Source organism: Miniopterus natalensis, chromosome 13 (assembly GCF_054644295.1).
Source record: "Miniopterus natalensis isolate mMinNat1 chromosome 13, mMinNat1.hap1, whole genome shotgun sequence".
NCBI classification, from domain to species: domain Eukaryota; kingdom Metazoa; phylum Chordata; class Mammalia; order Chiroptera; family Miniopteridae; genus Miniopterus; species Miniopterus natalensis.
In genome coordinates, this window is record NC_142093.1 from 52,188,465 (window position 1) to 52,200,850 (window position 12,386).

Here is a 12,386-nt window from a genome sequence, read left to right on the forward strand (position 1 = left end):
GGCTCTGTGCAAATACCGAGATGATCAGGGTGAGAAGACAGAATTTCAGGGGCTGAGGAGCTTGTTAGGAGCTTGTCAATAAACGAAGCAAAGGGCTCTGCATGGGGTCAGCAGAGGACAGACCACTTCAATTCTTGGTGTCTCTGTAAGTGAAACCAACGCGCCTGTCACTTTGGGGGTCATCCTGGTGCTCCTCCCTGTTCAGAGTCTGCCTGTCGGTGTTCCTTGAGCACACAAGCCTGGGTGCACCTTCCTCTCTCTGAACTTGTCTAGCACTTGGGTGAGCACTGACTTCCACTCTCTCCTGAGAAGTTCTCATCTGCTTCATGAGAATTTTAGTCTCGGCTCCTCAGAGTCCTCGAAGACGCCGAAGGCAGAGATCCTAGCTCTTCCTCCCCCCAGAAAGAGCGTCCTCATGAGAGCACTCGGAGTGGATCAAGTACCTGTCAGTCACCAGGCAGGATGTGAGGGGGAACTTCTGCAGATGGCAGATGACTACCACCTTTGTTGTATGCCTGAGACACACAATCAGGGGGACAGGTTTAAATTTCAGGCCCCCAATTTTCACATAATTTTTACTTGTCCGAGTGGTTTTTATAGTCATTGTAGGAAAGTATTAGTACACAGTACAAGTCAAAGACAAAAAACCCAACAAACCCAAACAAAACACCACTTCGTCTCACCACTGGGGCGACAGTGACCATCAGCCACTTGGTTGACTCTGTCCCTACTTTACGTGTAAAACAAATAGATCAGAGCTGCCCTCTGAGGGAAACACAAGGATTCTACAACAGCCTTGAAAAGGTAAAATCAAAGATTCTTGACAAGAGAGAGTCAAGGGGACAGGGTACGCCACCCCGGAGCCCCTGTGAATCTTCTTGGCTCCGCTGCCTTCCCTCACGCCACCCCGTGTGGCACTGCCCACTTCCCTCCCCCTCCCCCCTCCGCGAGGCTCCAGCCCCCCCTTCTCTCCTCCCCCTTCCACAGTCAGTTTCCTATAATTAGCTCCTTGCCTGCTCTTATATAAATCACCAGTCTTGCACTCTTCCTCTCACCTCTCCTTCCATTACTTAAATGGGCATTAAAAAAGTTTCAGTAATGCAAATAAAGAGCACCCCTGAGGGGGAGGGAGAGGGTGGGTGTAAAAACGTAGACTTTGATAGCTTTACACTTGGATATGCTTCTGTAACATGGGCTAACATCATATAAAATATTTTCTATTCACCTCCAGTACATGGAGGCTGGCTTGCTCATGGGGACAGGGCATCAAGGCCCCAGAGAGCGCCGAGCCCTGCCTGGGCCCCACGGGGCTATTCAGGACAGAGGGTGAAGGGAAGGAGCCTCCCCTTTGGAGTTCTTACTCGGGCTCAGTACGAGGCTTGGTGGGGTCCCAGGTACTTTCCACTGACCTTGGTAGGCGGCTGATTGTTAGGAATGCAACTCGGGCCTGGGTTGTGGAATGCAAATGTTGCTTTGCTCTCATATAAAGGGAAGATGGAAGTGGTATAAATGGTTTGGATTTTGAATTCTGCTAGTTTCAGTGCAAAGAGAACCCGGTGGGCCACTGACCGCTAACAGACGCCAGGCAAGCTTTCTCAGGAGATGCTAGAAAAGAGGAAGCGCAGGCGTTCTCTCTCAGGCGGGTGTTTGCAAAGGAGACAGGAGGGATTCGGGTTGCTGAGACTGCTACTTTTTCCTCAAGTTTACAGGGGGAGTCACATTGTTTATCTGAGGGCTTGCCAGGAACCCCTGGGGAAGAATTCCTTTTACCTCTGGGCTCCCTGTGACAGGACTCGTGCAGAGAAAGAGCCTGCCTGGGTCGGCGGGCAGGTGCAAAGGGCTGCCGAGGATCCCTCAGGCCCACGGCGCGAGGCCACTGGTGCTGCTGGATGGTGGAGAGCCGGCCTCGGAGGCTGATTCTCAGGACCGTGAGGGCAGCAGAGAGATCTGGACTCTGGGACAGCACTGACAGGGCTCTACTGCCTTCCACACGAGTGTGTGTGTGTGTGTGTGTGCGCGCGCGTGTGCCCTTTTCTGCCATCGACAACTTCAACGTGAAAGCAAACGCTCTAGAATAACCTGCATATCTAATGCTGGCCAAGCTGCTTGGAGACACTCTACGGAGAGCATGTGGGTTTGAAGCCCTGGTTCCTGGGAGCAGAGGTTCAGGTGGAGTGTGAAGCGCGTGCAGCCTAAGTCCTGCAGGCTCTGCCCCGGCCTTGTGGCCCGTTCATCGGGCGGTGGGCGCCACGCGCGCCTGGAAGTCACCTCACAGGGCAATTTCAGCGCAGGCCAGACCTCGAGCACAGCCGAGATGGTGATGGCCCATTACTAATGCTCATCTTCGGCACAGCGGGTGGGTGCTGGGTTTAGTCGCTCCCACTTTGTTGGGTTTGCCAAACGCCTTTGGGAGCTTTCAGCGGAGTTCTTACTCGGCCTCCATACAATGCTTGGTGTTGTCCCACTTACTTTCCACTGACCTTGGTAGGTGGTTGATCATTAGGAATGCAACTCGGGCCTGAGTTGTGGAATGCAAATGTTGCTTTGCTCTCGTATAAAGGCAAGATGGAAGTGGCATAAATGGTTTGATAAGTTTGTTAAACATGCAACCTGTGTTTGAAGGACCAAAATTTAAGTCTGTCTTTATGTTTCACTTAAACATCTCTTTTACTCAGAACAGCAACAGTTGAAGGTAAAAACAGGTTTGTAATGGTTAGGAAACACTCTCAAAATTGCACTTTGCCAATCAGTTATATAACATAAGAGAAAGCTGAGCCTATTCCGACTGTGTCATTATTGGTGTTAGAATTGTCATCTCCTGTGACCACTGCTTTATGTTTTATATGTGAAAGTGTGTTCACATATAATATGTTGTAATCTCATACTGTCCCTGAACTGCCTTAGACTTCTAAGAACAAAGTCCAGGCTGAAAGGAGAGGTGCCCAGAGACATGCTGCTGAACCAGACCTCCCAGAGAGAGAGATTCTGCCTACTTTGCACTCCCACACTTGTGTAGTGTACAGAGGCCCATGTTTGTTGGCCTGACACTTCAGGCCCTGTTCTGTCCATTTCCTCAAGATGGTCTTATTTCCCTCGGCACAACCTGCTGGCTGCAAATCTGAACAAGATAGAACTAGGGAGTGCCCTGTGCGTTGAATTACCACAAATGATTATGCTGCACGTAGAAATGACAGGCTAAGACTCTCCCGAGAAAGGCTGTGCTTATGAGATAACCATCCCCACTTGGAGAAGATTTGGAAGAACACAAACAGAAACAAAACTTTCCAAGTGCCTATCTGGACCAAACACCTGAGCGATTTAGGCAAATCCTTTACTACATGAAACCACCCCAGCCTGGACGTGAGTGATAGCAAACACTCTAAGGAGCATCCACTCTGAATGGCTACACCTCTGCAAAAGCTATAGAAGAAAAGAACCATTCAAGGCACAGGACAAAGGGCCTGCATTAACAGGAGCATCCCCTGGAGGGAGAACTCCACTTCCTGTGCCCGCAGCAGCCCTGCTGAGGGCCGTGTTTGAGAGGAGCCGCCCAGCAGCTAACACGCAGGGCCCTGCTTCTGGGCTCCCAACGGAGAGTCCACTCCTGTGGTACTGATGTGCACCATTAACAAAAACTTGGCTTAGCTTAAAAAAATGTATCTCTTTTCATGAATTCTTCAACTTAACAAAGTGATGGTTCTCATTTTTGTGTTAATTGTATGTTTGCCCAAATTTAATGAGTTGTCTTTTGATTTTTATATAACTTTTCCATTTTCCCAATTTCTACTCAGACTGCAATTAGGCATGTCCTATGGTCTAGGCTGGTTGGACACAACAAATATACATAAATCCCCATCAGACCTCCAGAGGAGGTCTGAGATGATGCTTTGGGAAACAGGGTGTGGGCCTCTTTACATCTGTGTTCAGTGACATTTAAGCTGGTTGCTCGTTTTGATTTTGGAAATTACAGATCATTAACATGAAAAAAGGCAATTCCATTTTTGTGTATCTCCATCTACGCTAGTGCTTTTCACAAACATTTATAAAAAGCGGCATGATGTAATAATATGGGCCTTCTTAAGAGAATTTTGCATTTGCCTATGGTGACAGTAAAATTTTACTGATAAAATATAATTACTTAAAACAACAAACAAAAACCTCCTGCTGAATATTTGGGTTTCACTGCTTGCGACGAAAGGTTTGAACATGTGATTCCTTCATACATAGATGACAAAGGTTTGATAGGCAGTCGTTTTCAATGAGAGTTATTGCTCTGTTTCCACATGAAAAAGGCCTGGGGCAGGGCGGGTGGGGGCGGATGCCAGGTGGAGGGGATCAGTGTGGGACATCTGTAATACTTTCAACAATAAGGATAAATTTTAAAAAAAAAGCACAAAAAATCAGTTTGTCAGTGTGGTTAAACTGTGCAACACTGAACATGAATACAAAAATAAACTACTCTTTTTTTTTCTATTTATTTTGCTGTTAGGTATAATATATGTAATACTAGATACTTGTGTTGTATAGACGTCGAAGGAAGGGCATTTCCTGGTATTTAAAATTTACTTTCAATTTTTGAGGCTAAATTATTATAGTGAATATTACTAATGTGTAATTCATCAAGACCAACAAGCCAGTGTCTTATACGACGTTTGGCACTTAGTAGGCACTCAAGATGATTCTCAGAATGACTTGTACATGAAAATTTTCTAGCTCTTGTTTGACTACAAATAACATTTACAATACAGTTCGTTTCTAATGCAGGGAGAAACTTGGTTTTGGAGCCTTGCCCCTCAAACCTGGTCCTGATTACTGCTTGCACTCTGCACTCCTGTTTATATAATTCTGCACAATTTTGGCAGGATTCAAGAGCACATACCAGGGTGTTGGCTTTTATGAATCTCCTGGGATGTGAATGTCAAGCCGACTGGATGAACTCTGGCCACAAATCCCAGACAAGCACAATGACTCTATTTATTCAGACTTGGCCGCCTGAATGCAGATGGACTCTGTGGGTAATAAATTTTCACGGGCCAAGAACTTCAGCATCAACCAAGCTGATCCCGAGAAGAAAAATGCACCCAGGGAAGTGCAGTGGGGCTGCTAAAACCTCCTGTGTTTTTATTCCACGTCTGTGTATCATTCCGCTAATGGGTTTGGTCGCTGATTGACAGGCACAGCCAGAGGTTCTTTTTAAAAGCTCTGCTTTCTGTTAGGCAATTGTCATGTTGAAAAGAAACAAGGGGAAAAAATGAACAGTGCCCACTGCAATGGGCAATCTGCTCTCAGTATTACATCCCACACTGATGTTCATTAACCAGGGAGCTCTACAGTAAAGAGCAGAGAGCTGACACAGGGGTGTTCCTGTGCCTCTCCATGAGAAACCCCAGGAATCAAAACGCAAGTGTGAGTGGGCGCTCAGAGCAATCTCCCCAACAGCCCTGGCACCCTATGCGGCTGGGCTCTCCACTCACACTGAGGTGCCTTCTGAGAGCCCCGATCATACTTCAGGCATTCAAGTAAGACAAGAATTGGCTCTTTAACTGGAAGATTTACGTTAACTACCTAGATATCTATTCCATTAATTGTGCTCTCCCAATATCGATTGGGGATTGAAAGGTAACTTTTCTTCATGGTGAAGAGTAAATTACGCCAGTAGGAGAATTTCCCTCTACAGATTTCAGCCAGTGATCATGGCCTGCAAAATTAAAATGGTCAGTTTAAGTGGATAAACCCTGCTCGTCTGCAGAGAAAAAAGGCAGTTCTATAATTAAAATGAAAAGACTGCCTAATTGGTGTGGGTAACGTGAGCACTGGAAGCTGTAGGCACATACACGGCCGTGTGATTTGGATCCTGCTCCCTCACTTCCCCTGAGCTTATATATTTGTCATCTCTGAAACACGTGACACCGTCTCGGCTGCTCCTGCCAAGAGCCTTAATCCTGCTTCCCTCTCCCTCGAGCCGAAGCTATAATAAGTTCATCTCGATATCTGCTGCGTCCAGCCTCCCAAGCTTAGCCTGACACGAAAGGCAGAGCTGTCCTTTCCAACAAATGGAGAGACGCAACACAACTCACATCTCCCTTCCAAGCCCATTTAAAAAATGCCTTTGGTACTTAGTTAACTTCAGGAATAATTTTGTCTTATATCTTCTAATTCCTCCACATCCTTGCCGGGAAACATTGCTCCTGGGAAGTGTTAAAACCAGGAGTTACAGAAAAGCAGATCTAACAAATTGCTCCATGTGTCACACGTCCTTCATTTACCCAGAGAAATAAGAAAACGGATTCTCATATTGTTTATCCTATTTCCAGATGGAACTTCATCAAGTAGGAAAATTATAGGAGCAAACATGAGAATGTGCTTCCATTTCAACTATATCTCCAAACTTTCGGGGTGAACCCTGTCACAATCCCAGCTCTAGAGGTTACAGTCAAAATTCTGCTATCCCGGAGAGCGAAGGCTGTGGGGACACCCATTCTTTTGGGTTAGGAGACTTCTGTTTAAGAAAACTTGAAAATTTGAAACTGCAACATGACCTGGTGTTAAGCCCATTTAATAAGTGGCTATAGACATTTCCACGGAGACTGGATAGACGCTTTCCTCCTAAATAGGTAGATTCTTTGTGCATTCATCTGTAGTCAACTTATGATCCTGGGTTTTATGGTCTTCTCTGTCAATACCTTTGATCTTTGGATAGGCCTAATTTGAAAAATCATAGTGTTCAGCAAAAGAAAGAAAGGAAGAGAAAAGTAATCTCTGATCCTGGACAATGGAGAGGAGCAAATACTGTCCATTCGTGTCAACACTGAATCCACTGAGCCACAGTTTAGCACCTCTGCTGTGCCAGACACAGTCCCTGCCCTCAGGAAACTGCCAGTCTAGTTGGTAGAGGAAGATATTTTTAAAAAGTAAAAATAACAAATAACTACAATTGTATCGAGACTTGAAATTTTAAGGTTATTGTGAGAAGGGCTAACCATGGTCCCAGTTAGACAATGGGGAAGCTTCTTGAGGACGTGAAAGCTCCGCTGCTCTTTCCAGATGAGTAGGTGCTGGCTGGGAAATGAGGGATTTGGCCTCCGGGAGCCCTGAGGGAGCTGAGCTGGGCTTGTGGGAGGAGCTGAAAAAAGGCCCTTGCAGCTGAGGTGCCACGAATGAGGTCAACGTGAAGCGAAGGGGAAGAGTGGGGGACACCACACTGGGTAGGGTAGTGTTGGCTCTGGATTGTATTCCAAGTGGAATGGGAAACATAGTTAAAATGTTAGACCAAGAAACGACTTGATCTGATTTATATTTTTAAAAGATCAGTGTGAGGAGGTTATAGTATGGAAGCGAAGGAATAGAAATATGCTGGTGGCTACTAGACGGGTTTTGACTAGCCAGGATGGAAAGAGGGAAAATGGACTAATACGTAATTTTGGAGGCTGAATTTACAGGACTTAGAGACAAAACTAATGTTTACGTGAGGAACAGGAGTCATCAAGGATGAGTCCAGAGTTCAATGTTTCTGGGCTCGAACAACTGCGCTTCTGGCAGTGGCACGTTCAGAAATGGAAACGTTCGTTCACAAGAAGAACATATTTGGGGTGGGTAGGGGTGGCAAGACCAGGAGCCCAGTTTGGCACAAACTGAATGTGAAATGCTTGTGAGACACCCAAGTGGAAAAGGCCAGAAGGTCTGCAGTTCAAAGAGAGCTCTGAGCTGAGGATATAACTGTAGAAACTGTAAGCATATAAGAGCTGAAGATCATGGGAATGGGCGAGATCACTTAGAGAGGGGAGGAGGGAGCAGGGGAAGGAAGCGGAGGACAGAAATCAGGAACAAATGCTGAAAGGCTCCGGCATTTAAGGCTGGGTAGGGGAAGAGCAGTCAGCAAAGCAGCCTGAGAAGAAACAGCCAGAGGGGCAGGAACAAAGCAGGAGAGTTTGGTATGAGACACCTCAAGAAAAGTGGGGGACCAACCGTTTTCAATGCTGAATGCTATACATCTTCTGGTAAGACGAGAGACTGAAAGAAAGGGCCCCGTACACAGGGGTCTGTGGAGGTCACTGTTGACCCAATGAGTAGTTCTGGTGGGGAGGTGGGGCAAAAAGGGGTCAGGGAACAAACCCCCAAGTAACTGGGAAGAAATGGATGGATCTTGGATAAGAGGAAGGCAGTGTTTTCAGTAATAGAAGGAAGGGGAGAGAGAGAGTGAAGATAAGGGTCGTTGTGTGGATCTGGTTATGGGAAGTGGAGACTTTCCTGTTAGATGCTAGTCAGCCATGTATTCACTGGGGAAATGAAGGTTAGAAAGATACAGGATCAGATTCCAGATGCTCCCTCAGGAAGTCAGGAAATGAGAAAACCAAGTGCCACCTTATCCACATAGTACCAATTCTGTGATGGAGGTGATTATAGGATACCAAGGGAGAAAACGTGTAGAATGACATCACCAGTGAACTGCTATAAGTCATTTATATATAATGTAATACCTAGAACAGGCACTAAAAAAACTACACAGAGAGATACAATAGAAATAAAAAAAAATACTATAGATTATTAAAAATGGAGTTCCACAAAATGTTCCGGAAACCTATATGCAGCTGGGGAAAGGAAAACAGAAAAAGAAAAAGAAAAAACCCAAATAGAAAATAAAAATAAAGTGGCAGACTTACATGCTAATGTATCAATAATTATTCTAGATGCAAATGGTCTATATACATCAATTAAACAATAGACACTGGCAAGGTGGATTAGAATAGGACAACTATATGCTGTCCATAAGAAACTCATTTCAAATATCACGATGTAAGTAGGTTGACAGTAAGGGGGTGGAAATAGTTACATTACGTAAACATTAATCAAAAGAAGGCAGCAATGGTGGCACTGATAAAGTAGACTTCAGAACAAAGAAAATTACCAGAGATAGAGGGGATATTCCAATGACAAAAGGGTCACTCAACCAAGAAGACAGAGAAATCCGAAATGTTATGCACCAAATAACAGAGCTGCAAAATACGTGAAGCAAAAGCCGATAGAATGGAGAGGAATACTAGACAAATCCACAATTATGGCTGGAGATTTCAACACTCCTCTCCCAACAAGTGACAGAGCGGCTAGACACACAGTCATCAAGGATACCGAGGAACTCAACAACACCAACAACACCAACTGCTATTTACGGAACACTCCGCCCAACATCGGCAGAGTATAGACTCTTCCAAGAGCTCATGAAACACATACCAACACAGGCCGTATCTTGGGCCATAAAAGATACTCCATAAATTCACAAGTACTGAAATACAGAATGTGTTTTTGACCACAACGGAACCAAACTGGAAATCAATACAAGTAAGATGACAGGAAATCTCTAAACACCTGGAAATGAAGCAATACCCTTCTAAATAATCCATGTGCCAAAGAGGAAGTCTCGCCGAACTAAATGACAATGAAAATACAACATATCAACATTCGTGGGATCCAGCTGGGCAGTGATGAGTGAAACGTACAGCACTAAATGCTTGTATTATGAAAGAGGGCAAGTCTCAAATCAATAACCTCAGCTTCCTCAGGAAACTACAAAAGAGCAAAATGAACCCAAAGCAAGCCGTAGACAAATAACAAAGGTAAGAAATGGAAAAAAGAGAAACTAAAAAAAGAGAACATCAGTGAAACAAAAAGTTCAAAAAGGTCAATAAAACTGATAAACATCCAGCAAGACTGACAGAGACAAAAACAAAGAAGATCGGCATCAAGAATAAAACGAGATATCACCACGGCCCCAGACATCAACCGGGCGGCACAGGAGCACAATTCCACCCGCATGCACAGGCCAATCTGAACGGCCTGGAGGGCACAGCACCTACCCCATGTGAAAAGGCCCGACGAACCATTTCACTATGAAGAAAACGGAATTCGTAACTTTTTATTTTTTATTTATTTATTTTTTAAAATATATCTTTATTGATTTCAGAGAGAGGAAAGGAGATGGAGAGAGAGAGAAACATCAATGATGACAGAGTCATTGATCGGCTGCAGCCCGCAACCTGGGCATGTGCCCTGACCGGGAATCGAACCCTGATCGCCTGGATCCTAGGTCGATGCTCAAACCGCTGAGCCACGCCCAGCTGGGCCAGAATTCGTAACTTTTTAAAATCTCCAGGCCCACGTGGTTTCACCGGAGAATTCTGACAAACATTTAAAGAGGAATTAACATTCATTTCATACAATCTCTTCAAAAATGGGGAAGAGCAGGGAACATTTCTCAGTTCATTTTACAAGCCGGTGCTGTCCTTATAGCAAAACCAGACAAAGCTGATACAGAAAAAGAAACCTCAAGAACCACACGCCTCGTGAACACAGAGGCAAACACGTGAGGCTGCGGAGCCGCTGGAACTGCCTCCCGCTGCTGGCGGGCAGGTCAGCTGTACGGCCACTCTGGGAAACGGCCTGCGACACCCTACTCAGGTTGAACACGCACACACTCTACGGCCCAGGCGCTTACCCAAACCTGTGCATGGGCGGTTTAGTTGTAGGGTGTGGTTTATGAATGAATATTCACCAAGTTATATTCTTGGGTTATGTGTGCTCTTCTCTATGTATGCTTTACTTGACTGTCAGTTAACTAAAAAAGAATACAAAGCCTATTGGGCCTGGTGACATGACTACAAACAGGTAAGCATGGTTCTGAGGGAGTGGCAGGCTCTGGGGACCTCAGTTAATTCCAATTTTACAAATGGTGTTACTGGAGCAGAGAGCAGTTCAGGAAATGGGCCAAGGTTGCAAAACTACCGAGTAGCAGGGCAAGGATTTGAACCCAGGGAGCAGGGCTGCTGAGCCTGTGCTTACCCACGAAACTACCTCTTTATCTTTGAGGGCAACAAGGATACAGGAAACATCAGACAGGAGGCTTCGAACACACTAGAGCCAGAGGCTACTTTCGGAAGGGCCAGTAGGCTCAGCAACTTCATGCTCTTGTGGACAGATGTCTCTTTATCACAGTGGCTATGCGGGCTAGCCACCAATATTCACAGGACAACCTGGCATCGCGTAAGGAAAGGTGAAGCACGTTAGCTTCCTATGTTTACCAAGACAGGGACATGTACAATATATTTTTGAAAGATTCTGAGTTAAGGGACAAGCTGGTTATAGCTGAAAAGTCCTTTGTGTTAATTGTCTAATTATCTTTTGATGCCAGAGAAACACAGTACAGACACGTGTGCCGGGGCTCCATCCATTCTTTCAGGCACAACTGTATTTTGGTCTTGGAAAGAGAAAAAAAAAAACACCATATCAAGCATGGAAATTACGATTTTGTAATTAGGCCAGGGTATAATTATAGGCCAGAGCCAGATAACTTAACATAATTAGTATTAGAGCAATCACAGAAGCTACCACACAAAACCACTGTGTGAGGCCTTAATTAAAAGAGAGGAGATTACTGTATAAAAGTCATTCATTCTGTCAGCTGCTTTCATTGCAAAAGGTGGGAAGGTGCCCACACACAAAGACCAAATGCAAGAATAAAGGATCGGACCTTGCCCGGCCTGCGTGGCTCAGCGGTTGAGCATCGACCTAGAATCCAGGAGATCTCGGTTTGATTCCCCGTCAGGGCACACGCCCGGGTTGTGGGCTCGATCCCCAGCAGGGGGCGTGCAAGAGGCAGCCAATCAATGACTCTCATCATTGATGCTTCTCTCTCTCTATCTCTCTGAAATCAATAAAGATATGTATATATGTGTGTGTGTATATATATATATATATATATTTAAAGAGAATATGATCTTATATTCCCAATACTATATTATCAGTGACTAAAGATTGGAAAGAAGCTACTAATAAAGCAAGATGAGTCAACTGAAAGTTCTTGCTGCCTTAGAGAACACCACTGATAACCAGTTTTTTAAAATTAAGTTTTTAGTGGAAATATTTCCTGGAAATAACTAAGGAAATTCTTTCCAAATTAAAAAAGGCTTGCTGAATAAAACAGCTATAAACCCATTTTCTAATACAGTTTACACAACCTACACGTCTGATATAACTTAATCCACAACACACCTATCTGGGAAAACACCCGGAGATGAAATCATGTGCTAATCGTCACACAGACGAGGCACCAACGTTGGGCGAGAAGTGGCTCTCCAGCCCTGGCACAGCTGACCGCCCGGCGTGCCCGCCTGAAGCCAATGCATCAGTCTCGAGGAACCGCGAGCCTGAGTGGCCCTCCGGGTCGGCGAGCCTTCCCTCGGCCTGCCAACCCAGGTGCGGGGTTCTGTCCGCCTGCCAACCCAGGTGCGGGACGCACTGACTTGTACCTCACGCCCAGTCCTTCTTCGGTGCCTCCCCACCTCCCACAAGGTGAGCAGGCTCCTGGGCGCCCTCACAGCCACACTCTTCTCGAA

At 45.5% G+C, this 12,386-nt stretch overlaps 1 protein-coding gene across 1 annotated transcript in view; it reads right to left on the bottom strand.

The window, feature by feature from the left end:
- Positions 1 to 12,386, bottom strand: part of AFF3 (ALF transcription elongation factor 3) — a 478,488-nt gene that overhangs the window by 92,740 nt on the left and 373,362 nt on the right. The window lies entirely within an intron of this gene.